The sequence below is a fragment of the Boleophthalmus pectinirostris genome, unplaced genomic scaffold, assembly GCF_026225935.1.
Source record: "Boleophthalmus pectinirostris isolate CB_2022bp ecotype Guang Dong unplaced genomic scaffold, ASM2622593v1 HiC_scaffold_21, whole genome shotgun sequence".
NCBI classification, from domain to species: Eukaryota; Metazoa; Chordata; class Actinopteri; order Gobiiformes; family Gobiidae; genus Boleophthalmus; species Boleophthalmus pectinirostris.
In genome coordinates, this window is record NW_026571175.1 from 37,285,141 (window position 1) to 37,301,380 (window position 16,240).

Here is a 16,240-nt window from a genome sequence, read left to right on the forward strand (position 1 = left end):
CTCTGGCTCTTGTTCTGATTCACACACCGGCTAATGGCGGCTACAGACTTTAACCCTCCACAGTGAAACACGAGGAGAGAAACACCGCCGGGACCAGAACCCACACGCTGCTGGACTCCGGGCAGCGGCTGATCACGGACCAGACTGGACCAGACTGGACCAGACTGGACCAGACTGGACCAGACTGGACCAGACTGGACCAGACTGGACCAGACTGGACCAGGATTTGGACCAGTTTCATCTCTTCATATTTGGACAATTAACTTTTGGAGACAGAAACAGTGAGACAGAGAATAAAGGAAACACTCTGCTTCAGACTCTGGAGAAGGTAAGACGTTTGTTTTTATTAGTTTGGGGAAAATTGTGTTATAGTTAAATAATTAAATAGTTAATAGTTAAATAAATAGTAAATAATTAAATAAATAGTTAAATAATGTTATAATAGTTAAATAGTTAAATAAATGTTGTAATTAAATAGTTAAATAATGTTAATAGTTTAAATAGTTAAATAATGTTAAATAAATTAAATAGTTAAATAAATAATGTTAAATAGTTAAATAGTTAAATAATATGTTGTTAAATAGTTAAATAGTTAAATAATGTTATAAATAAATAGTTAAATAGTTAAATAATAAGTTAAATAGTTTAAATAGTGTTATAAATAGTTAAAATAGTGTTATAGTTAAATAGTTAAATAATGTTATAGTTAAATTAAATAGTTAAATAGTGTTATAAAGTTAAATAATATTATAGTTAAATAGTTAAATAATGTTATAGTTAAATAGTTAAATAATGTTATAATTAAATAGTTAAATAGTGTTATAGTTAAATAGTGTTATAGTGTTAATAGTTAAATTGTTTTAGTGTTAATAGTTAAATAGTGTTTAGTGTTAATAGTTAATAGTGTTAAAGTGTTAATATTTAAATAGTGTTATAGTTAAATAGTGTTATAGTGTTAATATTTAAATAGTGTTATAGTTAAATAGTGTTTATAGTTAAATAGTGTTATAGTTAAATAGTGTTATAGTTAAATAGTGTTATAGTTAGTGTTAAATAGTTTAAAGTGTTTAATAGTTAAATAGTGTTATAGTTAAATAGTGTTAATAGTTAAAAATAGTGTTATAGTTAAATAGTGTTGTAGTTAAATAGTGTTAAAGTGTTAATATTTAAATAGTGTTAAAGTGTTAATATTTAAATAGTGTTAAAGTGTTAATAAGTAAACAGTTGTGACGGACAAATGAGTCGTATCTCCGGAGCTCGTCTCGTTCTTTCTGCCTCGGAGCTCATCTCGCAGCAGCCGCTCACGTGACCAAAGTATCAAAGTGTCGGCCCCTCCCCCTGCTGCTTCGCTCTGCGTGTCGATCGCTTCGGTGTATCGAAGCGTTTCATTGGCTCGGCGAATGTTCCGTTCTGCGATTGGTTCAGAGTGTTCGGTGCACTTCCGCGGTTTGACGAGCGCTAAACTACTACAGGATAAAAGATGCACCGATATTTGTTAAAAATGTTGGGTCGTGAGGAGGATTGTGTGACGTTAGTGCTGATTTTGGCGACTTTTGGCGTTTGTTTCATTTTCGATGGCGTCAAGTACAAGTGGAAAAACAAGGTAACCTCTTTTCTTATTTACAACTATTTATGTTGCTCTTTACATATTATTTTAAATCATCATTATTATTATTTTATTATTATTATTGTATTGTGGGTCGTGTGCTGGTTTGCAATGGTTAAATTTGTCCACTAGAGGTCAGTGTTTCTCCAAGACCTCAGACACGTCCAACCATCTGAGACAATATTTAGTGTTAATAGTTCAATTGTGTTTTAGTGTTAATAGTTAAATAGTTTTTATAGTTTTAATAGTTAAATAATGTTAAAGTGTTAATAGTTAAATAGTTTTTATAGTTTTAATAGTTAAATAATGTTAAAGTGTTAATAGTTAAATAGTTTTTATAGTTTTAATAGTTAAATAGTGTTAAAGTGTTAATAGTTAAATAGTTTTAATAGTTAAATAATGTTAAAGTGTTAATAGTTAAATTGTTTTTATAGTTTTAATAGTTCAATTGTGTTAAAGTGTTAATAGTTAAATTGTGTTTTAATGTTAATGGTTAAATTGTGTTTTAATGTTAATAGTTAAATTGTGTTTTAGTGTTAATAGTTAAATTGTTTTTATAGTTTTAATAGTTAAATAATGTTAAAGTGTTAATAGTTAAATTGTGTTTTAGTGTTAATAGTTAAATAGTTTTTATAGTTTTAATAGTTAAATAATGTTAAAGTGTTAATAGTTAAATAGTTTTTATAGTTTTAATAGTTAAATAATGTTAAAGTGTTAATAGTTAAATTGTTTTTATAGTTTTAATAGTTAAATAATGTTAAAGTGTTAATAGTTAAATTGTGTTTTAGTGTTAATAGTTAAATTGTTTTTATAGTTTTAATAGTTAAATAGTGTGTAAATGAGCTGCTGGGTGTGGTGGAGCAGCGCTGATGCCGTGTAAATGATCACATTTTTCTGAAGCGCTTTTTCACATTCAAGGTAGAAAAGCGTTTTACAACAAGGAACTACTTACCCATTCTCTCTCTCACACACAGGGTGGGTCTTGCCCAAGGACACAACAACAGCATTCATCTGTGGGAGCTTTAATCACACCAGCACATCTGACCTCTCAACCCAACACTACCAACTGAGCTACTGCTGATATTTAGACTTCACTGTAAAAGCAGTAAAAAATAAATAAAATAAATAAACTGGACACCTAGTGGAAGAATTTGGTATGACACCTGTAACTGAATATTACCAGTTACAGGTGTCATACCAAATTTCTCCACTGGGTGTCAGTAATATCGTGGTTAAAGGAGAATGATTTGGAATGGAAGTATAATAAAATCTTATAGAGTCTTTGCACCGTCACGTGTCGCCCATGGCAACGGTAACCTACGCCGCCATGACACCGGAACACACTATGTCACTGACTTCAGCAGCATCGGAGAAACATGGGCAGGTTTTGTTGTGTATTTGGTTGTTCTAGACGCTCTGAAAGGGATAAAACGAATCGATTCTTCTCTGTTCCTCTGGAAATGACTCATCAGGATCAAACAAGGGAATTATGTCTAGAAACATAAACCACGAAGAGATTTCCAATGGTCCCATCAAGACACACTCACGTCACTTTCATCAAGGTATTTGCTATTTAAATAGTTTCATAGTTTATTTAATGAGAGAAGCACATTTACTGAACTAAAATGTAAAAAGAAAACATTTGCAGTAGAAACTGTATGTTCCAGCACATATAAACATGTCACTCGTCGTAGGACCATGTTTTTTTTTTGTCTTGTTTATCCACAACTTTGTCTTCTAGAATTAATCTCTTTTTGTGAGTGGATCTTTCTAACGTTTGCGAGGATCTTTTCATGGTCGATTCTTTCGAGGTTCGGCTCACAGACTCTTCGACTCGTGCGTCGTGTTGATCACAGGAGCCAGTGTGGGTTCGTTGAATCGTAAACTAGTGCAGGTTTTCCTGGATAAATTAATGAAATTTTAGTTCAGTAAATGTGCTTCTTTCATTAAATAAACTATGAAACAATTTAAATAGTAAATACCTTGATGAAACTTCGGGTGTCTTGATGGAACCATTGGAAATCTCTTCGTGGTTTATGTTCACTAGACATAATCCGCGTCTTTTTTTTGATAATTCCCTTGTTTGATCCTGATGAGTCATTTCCAGAGGAACAGTGAAGAAATGAATTGTTTTATCTCTTTCAGAGCGTCTAGAACAACCAAATACACAACAAAACCTGCCCATGTTTCTCTGATGCTGCTGAAGTCAGTGACATAGTGTGTCCGGTGTCATGGCGGCGTAGGTACCGTTGCTATGGGGACACGTGATGGTGCAAAGACTCTATTGTTTTAGTTCTTATAGATTAAGTTTTACCAGAATTGGCGCAGTTCGGTGTCAGCTGTTTTACACACTGTCGTCAGAACAGAGAAGCTGCTGATCAACAAGCTGTTTTTGTTTATTTACAGGTGAGTCAAGTTCACAACCGTGATATAATTTACAATATAAGAAACTTCTGTAAGTGTAGGAATATGGTTCAAGTTGTATTTTGAAACTGTTCTGTTCATTGAAAAGCTTGGGGAGTGTAAAGGAAAGACCAGCAGGTGGCGCAGTTGTGTTTTGTTTTCATTATACACAGATCCAGTCCAAGAGAGTTGGAGAAGCAGGTAACACCACAAACAGTGTTGGGAAGTTTACTTTTAAAATGTAATCCCCTACAGATTACAGATTACATACCCCAAAATGTAGTTTGTAACATAATCCATTAAATTATTTAAGGTGAGTAATGTAATCTGATCTAATCTACTTTGGATTACTTGATATTGTCATGTTTTTTAAAACGACATGAATGTAGCGACCACATCCTGAAAGAGAAATGATTTTTATATGAGACACTGATGCCTTCAGTTATGTCCAACTACTGTTAGTGTCATAATGTTTAGACCTGGTTTAGTCCTGGTTTTAGTCTTAGTTTAGTCTTAGTTTAGTCCTGCTTTTAGACCTGGTTTAGTCCTGCTTTAGTCCTGGTTTAGTCCTGCTTTTAGTCCTGGTTTTAGACCTGGTTTTAGTCCTGGTTTTAGACCTGGTTTTAGTCCTGCTTTTAGACCTGGTGTAGTCCTGGTTTTAGACCTGGTTTAGTCCTGCTTTTAGACCTGGTTTAGTCCTGCTTTAGTCCTGGTTTAGTCCTGCTTTTAGTCCTGGTTTTAGACCTGGTTTTAGTCCTGGTTTAATCCTGGTTTAGTCCTGTTTTAGCCCAAAATGTGAAAACAGGAAAATCCCTCTGTATAATCCATTTATTTCAACAAAGTAACTGTAATCCAATTACCACTCACTAAAACAGTAACTGTAACTGTTACTCATCATTTGTACTCTGATTACGTAATCCCAGTACATGTAATCTGTTACTCCTCAACACTGACCACAAACCACATCGTTGTCTACAAACAATAATCTTTCATGTGGATAAACGAAGGACAACCTGAAACTGCACGTTTGAATACACAGATTTATTTAGTTTCACATATTTATTCATTAAGTAAACAAAGTTGTGTCAATTTCAAACATTACAGGGTCTTTTATACATTACATTTTGTAATTCGTAGCCTACGTACGTTAGTGGAGGCACTTCAAAGTTTTATGTAAGAAACTGTCACGAGAGAAATGTGCTAAATTGTGTTTTTGATTGCTGCATTTACATTTGTGCAGGTAGAATTTTGCCAATATAATTAAAAGATTGAATTGAATTATGGACGTTATATAATGAATAATGAAGCAAAACACCACATTGTTCCATTTCAAAATAAAGTCCTTATGAAGATGTCCAAGTGCAGGTTTTCCAAAATAATGTGTCCAAACAAGACGCTGAAGAGTCTCTAAAAGGTTTTCACAAAGTCAGAACTTCACATCTATGTCCCTCTTCAATTCAATCATGTAGTGATCAGCAGGAGAATATTTATGGACAATTTAAAATTAAATCTTGTTTTGTTTTGTTGGGAATTGTCCAAATTCATGTCCAATTAAACAGACAGTAATAAATTCTCTTGAATATTTTGTGAATATTCTTGTTACAGTTTTTGTGCAAATGTAAAAGCATCACGAGGTCAGCTGGACTCATAAGTATAATTTATTGTTTGGAAATGAATGTAATAAGAAGAATATACATTTGTGACATTTGTAACGGGACATAGACTGGAAGAACAACAACTTCTCTACAATGAACAATCATTTATTACAGCAAAGATCAATTAATAGTCACATAAAAAATGATGGGATCTTTCAGTGATTCATTTCAATAGTAGAAGAGCTGGGATCATTAAGAAGTTGCCGATACGATACATATCTCGATACAATGAGCTTATGATTCAATACGATATATTTCAAATTGATTCGATACAGTTCAATAAAAAATTAAGGCTAAATCGTGTGTGTGACACTAAAAGTCTTTGTTAAATCACTTCTTCTTGTGTAAAGTTCATATGAAACACAAACATTTAAATCGTCAAAACAGTGAAAATGTCAAATGTGTCGCGTACGATATCGATACTGTATCATTACTTTAAACGATACGATATATGGATATTTCAGTATTTTTGCACATCCCTAAGTAGAAGCCAATACATGGACTTTATTCACATTAAAGAATATTTAAATAAGTTCATGCATCTATTTAACATCATCGTCATATCAGCTGTATTATAAAAACCTGAAATGATATAATTGGTGTAGTTTTAAACGAGGTTAATTTAGAGTTATTCAGCAGATAGATCTCAGTTTGTTCAATTACACGATTACAGCTCATTCATGTTTAGATATTATATGTGGTCCGGCCCAAGGGTTTATTTTATATATTCTTGACTGATGTAAAATGTTACAGCTATTTAAATGTTAGACAGATGACAAAAACTTATTTTGTGCTGGCAAAAATTTACAACATTTAGATTTACTCATACTACAAAAAGGAGCAGTATTTATTGGTTTTCATGACCACACCAACCAGCTGTTCACTTCAAACATGTAAAAACTTAAGGACATGATAAGCTTCCAGACAGCACAAATAATGTACAGAGGAAATGAAAACTACCAAAAAATACTGATAAAATATTTTACTAAAAGGGAAAAGCACAACAAAAAATGTTTGTATTTCAATTTTTGGGTTCAGAATATGGAACAGTATGAGTGAAGACTTAAAAAAACTGACCAAATATGATACTGGTTAAGAGTGTATGATGTTTGGGTGTGACACGCCTTTTTAGCGAAAATCCACAATTTTTCAAGGTTGATACATCATTGGGAATTTTTAAATCCTACCAGACGAGACCAAAGTATTTGAAGATATTCCTGTCTGACATGTCTCCTGATGAAGTTGCTCTGAGTCTTGTTTTCTCTTGCTCTGTTTGTTCACCTGTTTTCTTCAGCAGCTCATTGGTGTAGTACTTTCCTCCATTTTTAGCCACAGTTTTGTCGATGGTCTTCATCAGTTCTCTGATCTCTGGTGTTTCTGTTATCATCTTCACTGTTCTTCCAGAATTATTATCAAAGACGTGCAGCGACCTCACACATTTCTGCACTAAGTCGTTCAGGGAAGCTGTTCGCTTCACCCACTTTCAATCTTCATCCCGTCTGGGAGTCATCTCCTCGAGTGAACAACACTGTGGTGTATTTCAGGACCTCTTCACTGAAATATTTCAGTATCATGTTTACAACATCCAACCTGTGTGCAACCTTACCAGCACGAGCAGGAAGGCGTGGGGTCCAGGAAGCACACTCTGTATACAAAACTCACACCTTTTGGTCTTCTGATCTATGTAAAAAAAGTCTGGAGTGTCGACCAGGTGAATATTACGTCCATTGACATTTCTGGTTTCAGATAACATTTACTCTGTCCCAGAGTATGCAGAATGGTCTTCTTTAAAAATCTTCTCATTAAATATTGTGTTGGCCAAGCTGCTTTTTCCTGATCCAGTTTTCCCCCAAATCACAATCCTCCTTGTGCCGGAACCTTGAAATACAATTTTATACATTTATTTGAAAACAAATATTCTCTGAAGAGTTGCACTATTGAAATAAATAAAGGCTTATTATTTTTAAATTAATTGAAAAGGTCAGTACATTTCAGCATCTTACCTGTCACGGGGATCATTTTGTTTTGTGTCTTCGTTACTTCTTTATTTGGAGTTAGTTATGTCACAGACTTGGTCTTCTATTTCAACTCTGATTCTGTATGACTGTTTTTATTGTGTCAGCTTCTCTTTATAAGAAAAAGGGTGGAGTTCAGATAAATGTTTTCAGTAACAACATGATCATTACATAATCATAATCATCATTGCATATCACACCTAACCCTGTTGTTATGGAACATGTCACTGCAGTAAAAGTGAAACAGCAATTCAACAGTGTTCAGGAATAGAAAATACATTAAAAAAAAACATATTTGACAACTAACCAAGATAACAGCAGCATTATGCTAATGAGTATTTGCCCACAGCAGGTATATAGCCATGTTAAGATAGATTAACTTTTGGAAGTAAATTGTGAGCTTAATCTTCTTTTACAGATAAACTGTATAGTGTCGTTCCATGCCACATCTCCAAATGCCCCACTCGACCATCTCAAATTTGACTGAAAAAATTCTAGGAGGTTCACAGACTTTCCAACAGGAAAAGTCCCACATTAGATCTCCCATCTCCTTATAGTTTTGTCATTAAAAATATTATCCTCCTGACCTGTTTTGAGCAGAGTTTTCCAAGGAGCCACTTTCAGATTTCTGTATCTAAAAAAACTATTTAAAGTCCTTCAAATTTTCAAGATTCAAAATTTGTCAAATGCACTTGTAGAATCTGAACTTTTACACTTGTGCATTTGGTTTATCACAGATTTCTGGGACTTGAATTTGCTCAAAATTCTCCTCTTCAAATGTGAGGGTGTGGAAATTGCAGATCCACAGACAAAAGTTTCGATATTGAACATAAACCTTCACACACACGACACTGTGGACTTTGTATTTTAAAACTGAGCCTCTGTGATGAACGATCGACAAGATATGAAGAGTTCAAAATGAAACAAAATACATTTGTTGCATGTTTACCATGTTACACCAAAAAAATGAAGCACCACCAACAGAAAATGGACTGTTTTACAAAGACTCGATGTCTGTTTTTAACAGATCCAACATTTGTGATGATGTTCTGCCTTATTTTGCAATGAATTTTTGAAAATGTGGTGTCCACCAAACATGCAGCATTCTGGACTTTCATCAAGAAAACACTCTGATTTCTGACAACAACTTAAACTCAACAAAATCTTGATAAATTTTTTGTCTTCTTTAGACATAGAATAAAGTGTGTCCTGTTTTTATGTGACAGATCCACAGATTTGAAAACAAAAGATGGGACTTTGTTTTTAAAAGCCTTCGATTTAAGAACAAAATACATTTGTTGCATGTTTACCATGTTACACCAAAAAAATGAAGCACCACCAACAGAAAATTGACTGTTTTACAAAGACTCGATGTCTGTTTTTAACAGATCCAACGTTTGTGATGATGTCTGCCTTATTTTTGCAAATGAATTTTTGAAAATGTGGTGTCCACAAACATGCAGCATTCATGGACTTTCAGAAGCTCAGAAAACACTCTGATTTCATGACACACAACTTAAACTCAACAAAATGCTTTATTTCATTCTTCATAAACTATACTTGAAGTATAACTTATATGTCGTCTTTAGACATAGAAATAAAAGTGTGTCTGTTACGATCCTGTGCAAAAACACAACAAAAAGAGGGAGGCGAGGGGTTATATATTTTTATTAACTAAAGAACTAAAAAAACACAGTGTGGTGGGTTAAAGTCAGTCATCAGTAATGTGTGCGTGTTGTTGCCGTGAGATGTTCTGAGTGTGGTGTTGCTCTGTCAACATCAAACTAAAGATGGCATGAGCATGTGAAGTCCATGACAAGCTGGAAAGTGGATTTGCAAATGCACTGGCAGTGCCAGGTACCAGAGATAATCACTGTTTCAAGACAAGGCAACAACATCTGAGGTCAGCACAGTGTCTGGAAGTGCTGGATTTTTAGTCCACTATGAGACAGAACATGCAGAAGAAGAAGTTTCACAGGGCTTCCACATCAGTGACATGACACCTGGCCAATATGTAACCTGTGTTTACGACCATCATTGGAGGGCAGGAAGCATCACAGAAACATCTGAAGCCCAGCAAGATGTTCAGATACAATTCATGCATCCACACAACCCAGCAAAAAGATTCTTTTGGCCCAGGAGAAAAGACTGTGCTGGGAACCTTTACAACACATCATTTTTAAAGTAGATGTTCCAGCACTCCAACAGGACGCCTATGTACAATTCATTTGAAAATTTCCTCAAAGAGTTGAGATAATTTACAATAGTTGAGTAATCAAATCAAGCATTTTTTTGAGTTTAAGCTGTGTGTCTAATATTTAGAGTGTTTTCTGAGCTTCTGAAAGTCCATGAATGCTCTGCATGTTTGTGGACACCACATTTTCAAAAAATCATTTTGCAAAAATAAGGCAGAACATCATCACAAATGTTGGATCTGTTAAAAACAGACGTCTAGTCTTTCTAAAACAGTCCATTTTATGTTGGTGGTGCTTCATTTTTTTGGTATAACATGGTAAAGATGCAACAAATGTATTTTGTTCCATTTTCAGCACTTAATACAAAGTCTACAGTGTCGTGTGTGGGAAGGTTTATGTTCAATATCAAACCTCTGTCTTTAAAACTGAACTTTCCACAGTCCTTCAAAGACGCCCTCACATTTGAAGAGGAGAATTTTCAAACAAATTCAAGTCCCAGAAATCTGTGATAAACCAAAAACACAAGTGTAAAAGTCCAGATTCTACAAGAACATTTGACAAATATTAATCCTGGAACATTTGAAGGACTTTAAATATTTTTTTTAGATACAGAAATCTGAAAGTAGTGCCTCGGAAAACTGCTCAGAACAGCTCAGGGGAGAGATGACAAAATATTTTTAATGACAAAACTATAAGACGTTTGGAGATAAAATTTGGGGCTTTTCCTGTTGGAAAGTGTCTGAACCTCCTAGAATTTTTTCAGTCAAATCTGAGATGGTCGAGCGGAGCATTTGGAGATGTGGCATAAAATTACCATATACTGAATATTTACACTATATATATATATTTGCAATTTTGTGATCTCGTGATCTAATAAGTGCTGTTTGGGTTGATAACTGGTCTAACCATAGAAATATTCAATAGTTTTGAGATCTTTTGCCAGCACAATATAGTGCCCCTTTAACTAATCAACCACTACAACTACTAACTAACTAACTAAGTTGATGCAAAAATTTCTCGTTGACTACAACTCTAGTGGACTCACAACTCAATTATGCTTATGTACAAAAGGCCCTTTAATTTCCATGTTTTTGAAGTGTTAGATTTAGAGATAGTGAAGTTGTGTGTGTGTGTGTGCGTGTGCGTGTGCATGTGCGTGTGTGTGTGTGTACATGTGCTCTGTGTCATGTTTTGGTCCACCTCCTCCAACCAGGCCGAAGTCCCAACCGGGCCGTGTCTGGACACAGTTCGATTGCGCTCACACTAAACAAACGTACCAAAGCTTTAGGGGCGATCTGAGCTTGAGCACAGGCTAAAGTCCTAGTGTGAGTGCACCCACAGCCGGATGTAACAGAGAGAATTTGGTCATTTTTCCTTGAATAATAAATAAAATGGAAATAATATAAGTTATTTATTCTTTCTGTGCGGCCCAATACCAAATGACCCTCAGCGCGGGGCTTGGGGACCACTGGTGTAGACTGTATGTGTCTTATTTTATTATTACTGTTTAATTGTGTATTAAATTCAATGTTTTATTTACACACACACACACGTTCATCCTACATCAGTGTGTACCTGTGTGTCACTCCTGACTGTCATGTTTAATACAAGAAAATAAACACCATCCTCATCGTCTCTTCCTGTTGAATATTCCTCTGGGCTTTAGGAGAGGTTCTGGTCGACACCCCAGAGCAGTGACGTCTTTAAACCTGAACCAGTGCAGACAGTTTGATCAAGAGAAAGTTTCTACACAACAGGTTGACTTCAGCATCATGAGCTCTGTAACTATCAGTAGTGCAGGTTCTGTACTGTGATGTCATCTAAAACTCTACTGAAACTTTTATAATCTGTCATTCTCATCTTAAACCGTTAAAAACATGACAAATAGTTTTAGATAGAAAAGGTCAGTTTTAACGTGGGCCTGTAGCTGTTAAAATCAGAACTATCCAGACCAGACTTTGTAAGCAGTGGATGTACACAGGAGGTTTTGAGGCACACAGATCCAGAGCAAGTGAAGAACAAACTATTTAAAATAATGATATCAATCATTAAACTGCAAATGTTAATAAAAGATGCAAATAATATCTGAAAGTATTTCCTTGACCTTGTTGTTAAAAAAGTCCTTGATGAGATTATTGTTGATTAAAACTGAGAAACTGTTTTATTTAGAAAAAGCTGGTGATGTATCTGTATCCAGATTTTAATACAAATACACTGATCAGAGGCACATTGATCCTTTTTTTAAATACGTGCGATGCGTCTCTGGATTTACCAGATGCATTTGCTTGTCCAGTTTCCTCTGAAGCCGCCTGCTTCTGTGACACGCACATTTATTTATCTTAGGTCACTAAAGCACAAAGCGAAGCAGCAGCTAAAGATGTTTATCAACTAAAAAAAAATCCCAGTCTGTTTTCTTTGGGCAGCACATTCTTGTCAAATGCAGCTACTGGATCAACTGGTTGGTGAAGTGATAAGTTTGATCATTTCACAGATTAGTCACGCAAAACCTTTTTTAAAATTGATGATTCATTTTTAAAGTTTTCCACTTTGGCACATTCTCTGAAACTTTTCATAAACCTGTTAAATCTTTTGCACACTTTACAAAACTATTAAAACAAGACATGAAACACTTTGTGATTAAAATATAAACACAGTCATCAGATTCATAAATGTTTCTAACCATCATCCAGACACTGGTTGGAAAATGCTCCCACACTTTTAGACGAGTAGTGAAAAGTGAGTTAAAGACGTGTAATAATCAATCATATTAATGTATTAGTAATCAATAATATTTCTGTTTGCTTGAGAGTGATATAAATGCTATAAATATGTGTCAAATATTACACATTATTTTGGGAACAAAGAAGCACAATTTTCAAATGGTGCTTTTTAGCAGTTAGTAGACCTTTCTAAACTGTGTCCAACTTGGACATAAAAGTGTCTGAATGTAAACCTGCTTCACTTTCTAGTTTTACCTCAACTAAATACATACAAATACATACGTCTACTGCTACTGGTGAAGCCACTACATGAGAGGACACTCTAAAAAATGTAAAAAAGGGGAAAAGGTTTAAAGGTATAAAGTAGGAAAAAACTAAGGCACTCAAAAAGTACAAAATAATTAAAAGCCTTTAATAGCACATGACAGATAAAGTTAAAATCACGACAACGCGTTTCGGCCCTTCAGCCTTCATCAGGGCAAACAGGTTATAGGTATTATTGCACAAGTGTGTGGGGCAGGAAGTTCACTGTTTTAACCAAACTCGCCGTTTTCTTTTCATCTCAAACTTCACCTTAGGGCACAGGTTCTTTTAACCCCACAAAGTGTTACTCCAACTACTTATACAAATACTACTCCCACTATAATACAACTAAACAAAACCAGAAGTAAAGAGTAAATTATTGGCATGGTAAATAATCAGAAGGTAGAAAGACAGTAGACTGTTTCTACCTCCAATAGGATATCTCTATTTATAATTATATTATTATTTGAAAAGAATTAAACTAAACTAAATGTATCTGTGACACATGTTGAGTTGGGAGCCTCTGTTTTGGCCTCAGCTCTGTGACTGTGGAAAATATTTTAATGTGATTTTATGATAAAGATGCACAGTGACAGTGACACTAATGTGATTCACCTGATTCTATTGAGAAGAAAACACGAGTTCAGCTCAAACAGAAGAAATATATTCATGTTATTATGTTCTTTTTACAGACTAAGAGTTTGTTTTTACACCTGACAGTTTCAGCTGCTCTTCCTCAGAGTCACATGAGCAGCTGAAACTGTCAGGTGTAAAAACAAACTCTTGGTCTGAAAAAAGAACCTAACAACATAAAATATCATAAGACCAAATGAACCTCGTTGGACTGTTACATCATTTATACACAAATGACTCCAGTTGTTTCCTGGAAAAACTGGAAATAGGCCACTGATTTTACAGTAGAACAACAACATCCTGGATGTGGGTTTGGATCCTTGTGCGATAAAAACAAAACAAAAAAAATCTTTGAGCCGTTCATTGTTTGGTTTTGTTGTTTTAGGTCTATCACATGAATACATGTTACAAACTAAGTATTTTATACTCAGGCAAACCAAATATATTCTGTACTTTTGCAGCTGATAAAAATACTTGAGTACAGTGATCTGCGTGTCTGAGTGTGAGTGAACCCATAATGATTCATGTTCTTTAACCAAACAAGATTCGGACTTTATAATGTTGATGTACAAATAAAATGTAATTCAACTACTTTATATTTTCAAAACAGAACATACTGAAATAATAATTGAAGTCAGTGTAAGATTGTGTTTATTGATTTTTATTTTTATTATAATTTTAAGAAGAAATCAGTTTATATATTTGAGCAGAATTATAGTAAATTAAAAATAAAAAAGTATTGGTAAAATACATTTGTATATTACACCAACCCCACACACTGTATTTTACAGATTATATTTGTCCAGCTTCATGTTTAATCACAGACAAAATATCAAACTGTTTATCATCTATAAATGTATTTGGTCATTTACATTTGGTCCACACAACATGTTCAAAATCACTGGAGCTTTTTATATCCTAGACCACGATACATATGACACCACTCATTTAATATGTTTTCAGCTTGTCTCTGCAGTGTTTCCATCTCTGGAGGACGGACCATGTTCTCTTGTTCACTCTCTCCTCTTGTTCTTCCTCATTCTCTGTTTGTTGTTCCATCTGGTTGTTGTTCTGCCACATCTTGTGTTGTATTTGCATGGCAACAACGTTTTATCTTATTTCTAACTGCTCTGACTGCACCAGACACTGCACCAACCACTGCACCAATCACTGTACATGGAATGGCCAACACTAAAAGTGGAACCATGACTGTTACACCAAGTAAAGCTCCTAGAATGATTCCTGCTGGATTGTCTTTCATGTGTAACCAAAGTATTTTAAAGACATTGTCTTTGGCTATTTTGAAAATATCCTCGTCTGACATGTGTCCTGATAAAGTTGCTCTGAGTCGTGTTTTCTCTTGCTCTATTAGTTCACCTGTTTTCTTCAGCAGGTCATTGGTGTAGAACTTTCCTTCATTGTCAGACACAGTTTTGTCGATGGTCTTCATCAGTTCTCTGATCTGGTTCTGGTTGTTTCTGTATTCATCTTCACTGTTCTTATTCCAGTATTTATTATCAAAGACGTGGCAGCGACCTCCACATTTCTGCACTAAGTCGTTCAGGGAGCTGTTCTGCTTCACCCACTCTTCAATCTTCATCCCGTCTGGGAGGTCATCTCCTCGAGTGAACAACACTGTGGTGTATTTCAGAGCCTCTTCAGTGAAATACATTCAGTATCATGTTTACAACATCCATCTCTTGTTCTGTGTACTTCTCTACTTCAGCACGAGCAGGAAGGCGTGGGGTCCAGGAGCACACTCTGTGATGCATTTCACTAACTCTTCAGTCGCCTTTGTGTCTTCTGGATCTGTGTCAAAAAGTCCTGGAGTGTCGACCAGGTGAATATTACGTCCATTGACATTCCTGGTTTCAGACTGACATTTATCTGTCCCAGAGTTTGGAGAAGTGTCTTCTTTAAAAATCTTCTCATCAAATATTGTGTTGGCCAAGCTGCTTTTTCCTGATCCAGTTTTCCCCAAAATCACAATCCTCCACGTGTCTGTGTCTAGAAAAACAATTGAAGGTATTTTATTTAAAAAAGTAAAGTTAATAATAAGTACATAGAGTAAATAACAGGAAACATCTCTATACATGAACTCTAAAAAACACCCACTGGACACAGCACAGGGTCTGTGTCTCTCAACGCCCCAACGTCCAGAGAACGAACTTGGACGCTGAACGATAGGAAGATATGAATACTACTACATATATGATTATTATTATTAACAATAATCATAATAATAATAATAATGGGCCTTTAATTGTATTTTTAAAAACAGCATCAGTATATTTCACCATAAAATATTCTTACCTGTCATGGAGCTCATTTTGTTGAAGTGTCTTGAACACATCTTGTGTTTGTTGTTCCTCTTTAGCTCTGATCCTGCATCATGGTTTATATTGGATAAACTTTACATTATATAAAAATGGGTGGAGTTCAGATAAATGTTTTCAAAAACAACAGTATTGTTATCATTGCATAAATGCATAACCGTGTTGTTGTGTAACATGTCTGTGCTACGAACGTGAAACAGCAATTCAAAGTTGTCCAAAAATACACAAAATACATAATATTTCAAATCAGAATATATATGGTAAAAATACGCACACATAAAAAAATAAATTCAAAATTTTTGTATATACCATAGTAAACAGCTGCTTTAAAAACTACTTTTAGTACAGTAACTAACTAAAGTTTTAGACAAAGA

At 34.7% G+C, this 16,240-nt stretch overlaps 1 pseudogene; it reads right to left on the minus strand.

The window, feature by feature from the left end:
* Window positions 1–14,566: 14,566 nt before the first annotated feature.
* LOC129410039 (GTPase IMAP family member 7-like) lies at window positions 14,567–15,893 on the minus strand (annotated as a pseudogene).
* Window positions 15,894–16,240: the final 347 nt, after the last annotated feature.